Source organism: Nomascus leucogenys, chromosome 20, assembly GCF_006542625.1.
Source record: "Nomascus leucogenys isolate Asia chromosome 20, Asia_NLE_v1, whole genome shotgun sequence".
Classification (NCBI taxonomy): Eukaryota; Metazoa; Chordata; class Mammalia; order Primates; family Hylobatidae; genus Nomascus; species Nomascus leucogenys.
This window is the reverse complement of record NC_044400.1, coordinates 20,181,414-20,193,708: the sequence shown is the minus strand read 5'-3', so window position 1 is coordinate 20,193,708 and position 12,295 is coordinate 20,181,414. Positions and strand designations below refer to the sequence as shown.

Genomic DNA, 12,295 nt, shown 5'->3' with positions numbered 1-12,295 from the left:
GGGGATTATAACCCCATTACCAGGTGATTGTGACAACTAAAGAGGTAATATTTTTAAAGCACCAAGCACAGTGTCTGGCAATCAGTAGCTGCTCCATTTTTTCCCCTTCTCTTGCCTTGTACCTGCACCTGTCACTCCTTCAGCATGTTTTTTTTTTCTTGTTCCTGAACTTATGCCCTCCTTAGAAAAACAGGCAGCTGCACAAGGCTTGGAGCTGCCAGGAGAGAGTCTGTATCGAATATTCAAGAGCCATCGCTGTGCTCAGGGGAGAATAAATAGAAAACCCAAGCAATTCTCTGTAGTCTCAGATAAACATGGGACTCGACTGGCCTGGTAACACATCTCCATGATGGTGAGATGCAATTATGTCCCCTTTTCTGTGCTGACGCTGTTGTGATTTCTAATTGATGGCTTTTGGGAGGTCAGGGAAGTCTTGTTCCTTCTTTCCTGTGGGCACAAAAATTGGACATGTTCTGTGCTCTTAAAGGGAAGAGCTTTCTTGGCTGACTTCTGGATTGCCTACGAAGGCACAGTACTCTGAGGGGCAGAGGCTCTTGTTATTTGCAAAAGTACCTCAAAATATCAAGCAAGGCAGACCACACAGCAACTGAGAGAATAAAATATTCATCAGAGGACATTACTGGGAAGGAAATAGCACAGTTAATTTCTCAAAAACTCCATCATAATAGAGGCACAAAATTAATCATGCAATAGTGTTATGACTCCTGAGCCTCAAAGCCAACATAAAATAATTGAGGAAAAAAAGAGAAAATAAAACAAACATGTGCCCTGCATATAGAGCATAGATGACTGGAAGCTGATTTCAAACTATCTGCAAATTCTAGCAGTGCAAAATCATGACTAGAGTTCTCTCATTTACTTAGGAAGACAAATCTTAACACATTTCACTAATGTTAATGCCAGTAGTCATATCTTGTTTGAACATACTTGACGGAAGTTTTACTGAAATAGAAAGAAAGAGCAAAAGGCTGGCAAAGTGAAAATGAGTTAGTTGTGCCAGCCCTGGGTGCAAATTTTACAGACTCCTTAACCCACATGTTTTCCAAATACAGTGCTTGGTAAGTCTAATTTTTCATTCCTCATGGCAGGGATCATTAAGAAAAACTTTACCGAACAAGGTCCTGCACTACAGAATGTAGGGCCTAAAATGGAGTGGCTAAAACTAAGGGAGTAGCTACCATTTCTTGAGCATCTACTCTCTGCTGGGCCCCATACAGGGTACTTGGTATATGTTACCTCCTGAGCCACCTGTGTGAAAGACTTTGAGGAGCAGCAAAGTGAGCAGGCAGGAGAAATTGCCGAAGAGTCAGAAACCTCAGGATTAAGTCCTCCCTTTGAAAAATCACTATGTGATATTGAACAAGTCACGCAATCTTTCTGTGCCTCAGCCACCCCAGCTATGAAATGGGGGAAATGATCCTTCTTGTACCTGTCTCAAATGGTTTGTGAGAGAACAAAATAAAATCAATAAAGCATACAAAACAAATGTAATGCAAATCCCAAGGGTTTTTTTTTCTTTTGTTTTATTTTGCTTTTGGAATCCTTTGAACTTAAAATTCGGATCAAAAGAATAAATGAATTCTCTAAACCTGTGGAAAGATGGCCTCAGCCTCCTGCCACGGTATTTGCAGGGTCTAGGGAATGAAATTTCTCCTGCTTTTATGATTGATCTGACCTTGCAGAGCTCCTCATTATGCATACCTTGCTCTAATTATGATGCTCGTGAAATGAAGGGGAGGTTAAGAAAGTGGTTTTGTTTTGTTTTGGTTTGGTTTTTTGCAGGAAGCTTGGAGTCTCTCCAGGTATTTAAAGAGATGGGATTTGTGAGCTAAAACTCATCTATTTTTCCAACTCCAGCAACACCCACGTATCTCGCATCTTTATATTTCAAAATGTGATAGTAGCCAAATTATTTGCTTCTGCATTTTCCCTCTTCAGTGAAACCCAGGTCCGCTTGCCCCCCTCATTTCAAGTGCTCCATAGGGGCACAGCTGTGTGAACTCCTACAGGTATTCGGCAACCAGAGGTATGAGATAGAGGCCTTGAATCATCTGCTTAGATAAGGATTATGTGACACAAATGATATTATCCCACCCTTTTGTGGAATCTGAACATTTTAGATTCCAAATAAACCTTCCCAGTCACTCAGTCTGACACCCTGGATATGTGAATGAGAAAAATTTGGTCCAAGGAGATTCAAAAGCTCATCTGACATCTGGACCTGGAAAGTGTGTCACTTGCCTCTTTTTTCTCCCCGCCTAAGTCAGGAGTCTTCCAACTGGGTGACAAGGAGCAGGACAAGGGCTTGCTTCCTATAGCTGCTGAGAGAAGTAGTAGGAAGATTCTGAAAGCCAAGTTACAAATCCAGAAACAAGAACGCCCAGGGGGCATGAGGATGCTTTCCGTGTTCCCCTAACAGACTCTATAAGAAAGAGACAATGAAATATAGATGATCTCGTGACAAATTTGTGTATTTTTGCTCATATAACCGAAGATATAAGACGTAAGGCATGTGATGTAGAACTCAAAGAATCAGAAAGCATTAGGGAAATAAGGCATTGTGTGTCAGTAGTCAAGAAATGTGATGTTTAAATACATAACCAAAACAGTGATCTAAGTATTATTCCTTATTTGATACCTATTACATAATGGTTGAAAATTAAAGACTGTGATAAGAGAATCACTTAACAAAATGTAAAAATTTTGCACAAAAAACACATTTTCAGTAACACGTAATTTATTTTGATTTCTTATTTTTAATGAATGATTTTTATCTCAAAGTAACCCATTTACATGGTTAGAAAATATCAAATAATAAAGAAAACTTAAGTTGAAAAGCAAATCTCACATTACCTCTTCCTCTTCCCCACTTCCTCACACATGAGGCAACTACTTCTATCTTTTTTGGTTGTTTTTATTAATAATTATTATATCACCAACTAATAGTCTTAATATTTCTTGGTTTATCACTTAATTAATCACTTTTGAAATTGGTTGTATTTTGTGTTTTTATTGTTATCAGGTAAACAATTAGATATTTGATTAAAGAAAATTGAATGGGTTTCCTGTCTACAGGGCTTTGACGTCTTTGAAGGCCATGGAAATTCACTGAAGAAATAAAAGTTAGCTGATAAGCACTGATATATCTAGGTGGTAGGTAATGGGTCATGTTATTTATTTGTTTATTCTTGTACTTACTTATTTAGCTCTATGATTTAATGTTTTTTTCCAAGTTTCTTATATAGAGTATGTTACTGCTAAAATTAGGAAAACCTATATATCTTCTCTTTTCTGTTGTTCATTAAGAAAGAGATCTCGCTATGTTTCTGGACTCGAACTCCTGGGCTCAAATGATCCTCCTGCCTCAGCCTGCTAAGCATCTGGGACTACGGGCACGTGCTACCCCACTTGACTTAGAAAAACGTATCTTAAAATTTAGAAAGACATATGGTTAGAAATGGTGAAATAAAGACACATATACCACCAAGTGAAAACACCACAATGAGAGAAAAAGAGTTCCATCTTCATTAAAGTTAGAAAATATCCACAATGCATATGTTAAATGTATATCGTTTATGGAAGACTCAAGGATAAAACATGATAACACGAACTTTTATGTTCTCGCATGACAGAAAACCTTTAACATTATGTAGCAAGGACTTGAAGAGTCTAAAGTACAATTCCCTTATTTAGGAGAGCAAGGTCAAGGGTTTGAGGAGCTATTGAGCCAGCAGTGAATTCTCACCTCTGTAAGGTTTAGGGAAGAGGAACAAATGACGAAACCTGCAGGCATCTATCTGCTCAAGGGCCAGATTCTAGAGTGGCCTGGGTAGCTTTTCTGCCTTGCAGCTGCCTCTTATGATCAACTGAAGGAAAATAAACACAGAAAATACTGAAAGGAGAGAAAGAGTGAGAAAGATTAAGGAAAGAAAGAGAGAGACTTGTGACATGCAGGACTGAACAATTTGGCACAGAGATTCCTGCCTCAAGGGGCTGCTAGCCTTACTCTGAGAGCACAGAGCACACATACCCTGGGGCAGAGTTGGGGAGGTGCTTAGAAACAAGCCTGGATGAACCTGCCTTTCTGCTGGTTCACTTCCCCAGCCTGTATCATATCTGCTCCAACAACTAGCCCCAAAATGAGCGCCACAAATATAATTTATAATCCATTAGGGTTCAGTATAGACAACAACTAAAAAGAACGAAAATAATATAACAAACAGAAGGCATATAAAGACTGCTCTTCAAGGTCATACCAGGAAGCAGGGGAACATTTAAAACATTTTTATGACATTCTATAAATTATAGAAAGTATGACCTCATTGAAATCAGAATATAAATGAAAGATAAGCAAATCAAAAAAGAAATATATGTGTAGTAAGGAAATGAATACCAAGCTGGCAGATATCTGTGAATAAATGGAAGGTATAATAAAAAATCATGGAAATGAAAACAATTTATAGTCAGTAAGAAGTAGAATTGAACCTGCTGAAAACAGCCAAGGGACATTTGAAACAGGCTTTGGACAACTAAAATGAGAAACATGAAATTGGAAAAAGAATTCTTAAGTTTAAGAAGGGTAATACATGCAGAACATGTGATCCAGTATACATATAATAGATGTTTTTGAAGTAAAAGGAAACAGAACAATAAAAGAAAAAAATGTCCAAAGATACAATAAAAAACATTTTCTGAACTAAGAAAAAATCAATCTGAATATATGTTTTCTTTCATCAATAATGAAACGACTGACAAGGAAAGGGATAAAGTGATGCCCCTGATTATACAGGGTTTTAAAGATGCAGCCGAGGAAGCAGGAATGTCTGTAACGAGTGGCCAAACAGTGCTAACCTCCTGGATTGTTTTGGGAGGAGTCACTGCAACTACAGGCCAATGAATTTATCATGCCAGACAATACAGAGCCAGGGGATGTGCTGGAGTTCACAAAACCCCTGGGGGCACAAGTGGCAGTGGCTGTACACCACTGCCACTTGTGTCAAATAGCAGTGGCTGGATATTCCTGAAAAATGAAATAAAATTAAACTAGTGTTCACCCACGAAGATGTAGAGTTGACATACCAAGAAGCAATAATGAACATGGTGAAGTTCAACAGGAAAGCTTCATCATGCACACGTTCAGTACCCATGCAGCCACGGACATCACGGGCATTAGGATTTGGGGCCATACACAGAAACTGACCAAGCAGCAGAGGAATGGTTTTTTGTAATTCACAATGGCCCCTGTGCTGGCCAAGATGACTGTGATGAGCAAGGCCTGTGGAAACATGTTCAGCCTCACGCACGGAACATGTCCAGAGACAGCAGGAGGCATTCTGATCTGTTTACCACATGAGCAAGCAGCTTGGTTCTGTGCAGAGATAAACTCCCCCGAATGTGGTGGAGGCCACCAAGCATGAATTATTAGGATTGTAGAGAAGGGCAACCACGCAGCTGGAATCATAGACCAACCCTGGATCACTGAGGTTGCCCAAGTAGCCACTCAAAATGTGAATCCCACACCTGGGGCCACTTCTTAATCTAGACAGAAATAGCTTTTTGGTTTTGTTTTAAAATAGATCTATTTTCTTCATCATCGCTTCAATTAAAGACTATAAACAACAAAAATCTCATTGTGTCTACACATCTGGTGACCCTAAGTCAATTTGTGAGTGGATACAATTAATAAAATAAAATCCATTGTCTTTTTTTCCCTGTTACATTAACTGAAATTGCACCTAATCTTGAGTCAGCTTCTGAGTTGAGAATTATATTGTTACCTGATACTGTTGATTCATTTTGAATCTCTAGACACTTATCTCTTGCACATAGGTGCTCTCTTAACAGACATTACCAATAGCGATGTCAAATAGCAGTTGATATCTTTTCATTTTATGTATATTTATCGGGTAAGTCTTATGGTTTAAGTGTCTTGAATGGTTTTCTGGAAAGACAGCATTGGTGAGTGGCACACGATGATATCCCAGTCATAAGAGGGTTACATGATTACTTCTAGTCTTTGAATTGAAAAGCCTTGTCTTGTCATTCAAGAGCATCTTAGACCCAGGACATTCTCCACTACTGCATTTGGTTCAACATGGCAAATACTTCACTGCATGAAAGACACTTTGAAAAAATGAAATAAGATTTCTTTTTTTGTAGCCTTCCTCATATCTACAGTAATACCATTAATGGTTTTCTTTATCAATAGCAAAAAAGGATACTTTTTGCAATGTAATATAATTAGACATTTCATAATGCAACGAGAAATTCCCTTCCAAAAGGAGGTTCGTGTATAATACTCATTTACAATTCAATATATAATTAATTATGCAAATAATTTTAAACATAATTAATAATAAAGACTGCTCTATGGATGGTAGTGTTTAATACACTTTATATTTTGTATAGTGATTTCAGGCCTTTTTTCTTAAAAGCAGCAGCTATATTTAGTCTAATTCTTAGCAATGTTTTGTCCTTTGCACTAGTACTTTTTTTGACCATGTTTTTTGTGATCTGTGTTAAAAATCTGCATAGCAAAAATTGCAGCTCAAATGTAAGCTTATTATTCAAATACATATATAATTCTTAAAATTGCTCTTGTATAATCAGATGCCCTTTTAGTATTATTTTAGAAACATTGGAAGGGCTTTGCCTAAAGTACTATTTGCTGGGAGAAACCAGATTTTAGTTTTATAAAACTCTTAAATCTTTCATGGGACCTATATTTTCTTGAATTAAATGTTATAGTTCTAGAATAAATAAGCAATCTAAAAAAGGTGTTATCTGTGTTACTTAAAAACAGGCTTCCTTATATTTTAACCTACTAAACAATAAGAAGGAATTCCTGTCATTAAACATAAGGGCAGTGGATTCTCAGGTGTCTGTCTTCATAAGAGAAAAAGCAGCACATCCTACAAGTTTCAGACACTTCCTGCTCACAGGCACCAAAGCCACATGTGTAAACTGATCAACTTCTTGCCAAAGGAAACCACCCCTGGGAAAATGAAGCTCCCTGGAAGAGGCATTCACTTGGACACACCATGCTCCAGAAACCAGTGGGCAGCCTTTATATATGTGTGACCAGACCCCAAGCCACAGTATGGTGTGCAGTACAGAACAACCTGGTATGTAACTGAAACTAAGTGGACATTTTATAGGAATTGATAGAGATGTTGGTCCTTGAAAGCTTCAAATCAGTGATCTGTAAAATAAAATGTGTTGGAAACCTCTGAAAGAAAAGAATTTTTTCTTCCACCATATTTTGGAACATTATTCTTCCATTTTAATTATACATATCTATGTGTGTATAAAAATGTCCAGGAAAATGCCATAAAATAATTAACAGGGAGATACACACATTTAAAGATGTTACCAAACTTCAAGGATCAACGAAAGATTCCTAAGGAGGGGACATCTGGGAAAAGAAAAAGTTCTGTTCAAACATCGACTCTTCTAGAAGAAATGGAATAATATATATACAGTATACACACACATATATAACTAAAGACATATAAAATGGTCTTGAGTGATAACATACAAAGCTGATAGCATTAGTTACTTCTTTTTAAACTTACAAAGCTGATAACATTAGTTACTTTTTTTTAAATGTACTAGAATTGGGAAGATAGTCAAAGACATTGATCTTCTTTAAAATTTTAATTTTTAAAATAGAATATGAAAAAATATTAATAACTCTTACCACAACAACAATGATGAAGCAACTTCTACCAAGTTATCAGGACAAGACAGTGTGATCTAAGTTGTTTTTTAAGTAGAAAGGAGCAAACATCATATTCGAATACACAAGGCCTAAACCACCTCATGAAATAATTTTGATAAGCAAGAAATGACTGGAGAAGCCATGACTTTCCTAAAAATTCATAGTAAGCAACCAATCTATTATAACATTGTTAGACAATTGTGAAAAATGGTTATAGAACAGAATTTCATGCAGCAAACCATGAAAAGATAGTGGGGAGAAATCAACTTTTTTTTTATACTGAACTGGACTCAAGGAGGAATATGGTGGGTAAATTCTTATGTATGTAACATTAATAAATGTGAATGCTGTCTAAGAATTTAAATTATGCCAAAAAAAATGGGTTTTTGATGGCTTTCTCAGATCACAGTCTCCCAGGAAGGTTGAAGGATCTTTCAGAAAGACTCCAACATTAAACAAACCGCAGAATAAGGTAATAGAAAGCTAGTATCAGCTCATAGATGGTATAGCAGATTATATTATTCTTAAAAAGCATTTATTATTTCCCATCCCCTACCTGCATGTACTACCCCATTTCATTAATGTAGGATTTGACCACATGACTTTTTTTTTACTCAATGTAACATTAGCAGATTTAACACAATCAGGGTCTTCCAATGTGATTACGAGGTTGATGCATTCTCTCTTGGCTCTGCCATTATTATTACAAGAAGAACAGGAAGCTGATCATCCCTCATCTTTAGTCCCAAAAGTAAAAATAAAATGAGTGTTAAGAGACAGAGAAGACAAGCCACACAGACTGGGAGAAAATATTTGCAAAACACATGCCTGATAAAAGACTTATATCTAAACTGTATTAAAAACTCAACATTTAATTAAAAAAAATTTTAAGTGAGCAAAAGATCTGAAGACACATCACAGCAAAGATCCACAAGTGACAAATCACCTAATAAGATTCTCAATATATTTCATCAATAGGGAACTGAAAATTAAAACAACAAGGAGATATCTCTAAACACCTATTAGCATAGCCCAAAAAAATTGGCCATACCAAATGTTTGCAAGGATGCAGAGCAATGGGAACTCTCATCTTCATTGCTGGTGAGAATGCAAATGGCTACAGCCACTTTGGAAGACAATTTAGTAGTTTCTTACATAGATAACATAGTCTTACCATGCAATCCACCAATTGCTTCTAGCTGTTTATACTAATGAGTTGAAAATGTATATCTACACAAAAATATGCACACAAAGGTTTATACTACTTTTATTCATAATCACCCAAAACTGAAAATAGCTAATATGTCCTTCAATCGGTGATTGGAGAAACAAACTGTGGTACATCATACAATGGAATGCTATTCTTTCGTAAAAAGAAACATACTATCAAACTACAAAGAACATAGAGGAATCCTAAATGCATAATGCTAAGTGAAAGATGCCAGCACGAAAAGGCTACATACTTTAGAATTCCAATTATATGACATCCTGGAAAGGACAAAACTATAGAGACTGTAAAACATTCATTGCCTGCTAGGGGTTTAGAGAAAGAGGAGGAGAGAAGCACAGGGAATTTTTAGGATGGTAAAACTATTTTGTATAATACTGTAATAATGGCACATGACATTATACATTTATCAAAATTCATAGAATTTTACAACACAAAGAATGAACCTTCATGTATAACAAATTTGTTAAATTATTTAGGAGGTTGGGGGATCCCAGGAAAGAATGCAGAATGTGACAGAGGAATTTAACTGTGTTACAAATGTATGAAACAGCCTCTCTGAAGAGGGTTAGGGAGAAAACATGATGAAGTAAGTAGCTTTGGAAATGAGTGAAATTTGTAGGATTAAAGGTGAAAGTAACTGCACCTAGGCACTGTACTCTGGCTAAAAAAATTGTTTCCCACGTGGTATGGATTAACAATTCTGACACTGCTGCATGTGTACACTAATAATGAACAATTACGTAAATGGATGGTGGATGCTGGTTTTCATTGTTAAACAGAAGATTACAAACAAGAAAGGAAAACTATCTAGAGTGACCCATGTGGTGATGAATTAGAGTTAGAGACATACCAATTAATGATTTATTAATTGTACCAAATTGTAACAACTTCTGTTTAACTTTAATGTAGATGCACTTCATTTTATATATAGAAATGTTTATAGATAATTGGACAAATATGAATTAGTATACATAAATATTTCTTTGCTCTGTCAGCCAAGGAAGCCCATAAGAAGTGACACTGTAGGAGCACTGAGCACACATTGCAGTCAGATCTTGTTTTCTAATACTATTTTTCAATAAAGAAACAAGGCTGCTTAGAGAAATGATTGATTCTAGGAGGGGGGCACAAAATATACAAAATGAGCCTGGAGCATCTTGCAGCCCATTAAGAAAATGCTTGAGAAAAATGCACACACACACACACACACACACACACACGGAGATATGTCAAAGGGACACAAGAGACAAAAGGAAATAGTCAAAATTGGAACAATATAAACAATAAAATAAATAGTTTTGAATTGTAAACCCCAAATATTTTAAAAATCAAAGAGTCTATACTCATATAAATAAATGATTGAATAAATTAACAAGTGGGAGATAAGAGAAAAATCTGCCATGCAGAACAATTCCAAATAAGTTATGCAGATACTCTGTCCCAAAGGAAGAAGTGCATAACTCCCCACTCAAGTACAGGCTGCACATACTGTACCATGTGGAATCTAGGAAAAGCCTACAGTATGGAAATCTGGAGGCAGCAAATTTATAGTAAAGAAACCTGACAAGCACTGCTTCAGCAGACGATTAAGGTAAATAATTATACGATCAACAATCATAAGTCATGTTGATAGTATGTACTCTTGATATCATTTGATGAAAATTGCACTTTATTTCTGTGATCCTGTGTACCAAAATCCATAATCTCCATCTAATAAGGACAAAAACATTGGAAAGATTTTAATATAAGGGCATCCTCCAAAATATTAATACCTGACCAGTACTCCTCAAGGCTGTCAAGGTCATTGAAAACAAGGGAAGCCTAAGAAACTGTCACAGCCCATAGGAGACTAAAAAGACATAACAACTAAATGTACTATGAGATCTGAGATGGGATCCTGGGACAGAAAATAGATAATACATAAAACCTAAAGAATTCAAGAAAAATTATGGATATCAATTAATAGCAACATAGCAATATTGATTCAATATCTGTACCAAATGTACTGTACTAATATAATACTAGGGAAAATTGTGCAGGAGGAGAGTGGTTTATGTTAAGTCTTGGTATTATTTCTGCAAATCTAAAACTATAAAGTCTATCAATTTTTTAAAAAAATATAACAACATGGGATAGGCCTGAGTCCGGATCTAAATAAGAAACCTAGCCTAGCCAGATCCATAAGCAGGAGATGAAGTTGTCCAAACAGCCTAAATCAGCTGACTCACAGAACTGGAAAGGGAATTCTGGAAATTCCTGAAATTTTTGACATAAAGAACACGCAATTTCAACTTTGCTAAATACCACAAAATTGCTCTCCAAAATGATTCTACTATTTAAACACTCACCAAATGCATGAGTTTTTATTCACTCCCACTTTTGCTTCCAATTGTCAGCACAAACATTTTAATTTTGGCTACTCTAACAGGGGAGATATTTTATTTCTTTGAATCTGTATGTCACAGATTCCTAGTAAAGGTGGGCATCTGTTATCAATAAAGACTCCAGTAAGTATCTCAACAGATAGAATTTTAAAAAAATGACTTCAGTAGAGGTATTATGAAATTAACAATAAAGTTAGTTTATTTGAATCAGGATCCAAACGAGGTTCACACATTACATTTAGATTATGTGTATCACAAGTCTCTCTTAAAATATTATAATTCTTCCTCTTTGTGTGCTATTTGTTCTTTTTCTTTAAACAACTAAATTCTTTGTCTTGTGGAATATCTAGCTTTGACTGATTAAAGCATTGTGATGTCATTTAACATGACCCTCCATCCTCATATTTTTTGTAAACTGGGAGTTAGATCTAGAGGCCTGACTAGATATGTTATTTTTTAAACACTATTTAGTGTCTCTGTATGCTTTCTATTGCCTTACATCAAAAGAAAAATAATGTCCCGTTTGTTCCTCTTTTAGTAATGGAAAGATTAATTAGTGAATTCAGGTCATGTCAGCCTGATCCATCTATTATAAAATTTAACATCTAGTGTTTCTTATCTAACAGTTTTAGCAACTATTAATGACCATTATCTAGACACATTAAGTTTTGCAAATGTGGTTTTCTCTATCATTTCTTCTCATTTATTAGCTGTGATTCTTTTCAAAAGATAACTTTCCTCCACCAATTATTTTGCTACTCTGACATGTAATCCACGAAAGAAAAATGAGTAATCTCTCACATTTGAAATACAAACTATCAGAACCTGGGAGATATTGCAACCACTTTTTCATCCAGTGGACAAGAAGAGCTGACTCAGGAGGTCTAGCACGGGGCTATCTTCAGCAATCAGTGCCTTTCCCAATGCAGCTATTTGAGC

The 12,295-nt window shown here is 36.0% G+C and overlaps 1 pseudogene; it reads left to right on the top strand.

The window, feature by feature from the left end:
- Nucleotides 1–4,741: 4,741 nt before the first annotated feature.
- LOC100605711 lies at nt 4,742–5,558 on the top strand (annotated as a pseudogene).
- Nucleotides 5,559–12,295: the final 6,737 nt, after the last annotated feature.